This window comes from Schistocerca americana, unplaced genomic scaffold, assembly GCF_021461395.2.
Source record: "Schistocerca americana isolate TAMUIC-IGC-003095 unplaced genomic scaffold, iqSchAmer2.1 HiC_scaffold_1378, whole genome shotgun sequence".
NCBI classification, from domain to species: domain Eukaryota; kingdom Metazoa; phylum Arthropoda; class Insecta; order Orthoptera; family Acrididae; genus Schistocerca; species Schistocerca americana.
Genome location: NW_025725457.1, coordinates 22,501 through 23,086, shown reverse-complemented (window position 1 = coordinate 23,086; position 586 = coordinate 22,501).

Genomic DNA, 586 nt, shown 5'->3' with positions numbered 1-586 from the left:
GGCTGCGCACCCGGGCCGTAGGCCGGCACCCAGCGGGTCGCGACGTCCTACTAGGGGAGAAGTGCGGCCCACCGCACACCGGAACGGCCCCACCCCGCGGCGAGTGGAAAGGCAACCGGACACGACCCCGCCGCGGATTGCTCCGCGCGGGCGGCCGGCCCCATCTGCCGAGGGCGGAGGCCTGTGGCCGGATGGGCGTGAATCTCACCCGTTCGACCTTTCGGACTTCTCACGTTTACCCCAGAACGGTTTCACGTACTTTTGAACTCTCTCTTCAAAGTTCTTTTCAACTTTCCCTCACGGTACTTGTTCGCTATCGGTCTCGTGGTCATATTTAGTCTCAGATGGAGTTTACCACCCACTTGGAGCTGCACTCTCAAGCAACCCGACTCGAAGGAGAGGTCCCGCCGACGCTCGCACCGGCCGCTACGGGCCTGGCACCCTCTACGGGCCGTGGCCTCATTCAAGTTGGACTTGGGCTCGGCGCGAGGCGTCGGGGTAGTGGACCCTCCCAAACACCACATGCCACGACAGGCGGCAGCCTGCGGGGTTCGGTGCTGGACTCTTCCCTGTTCGCTCGCCGCTA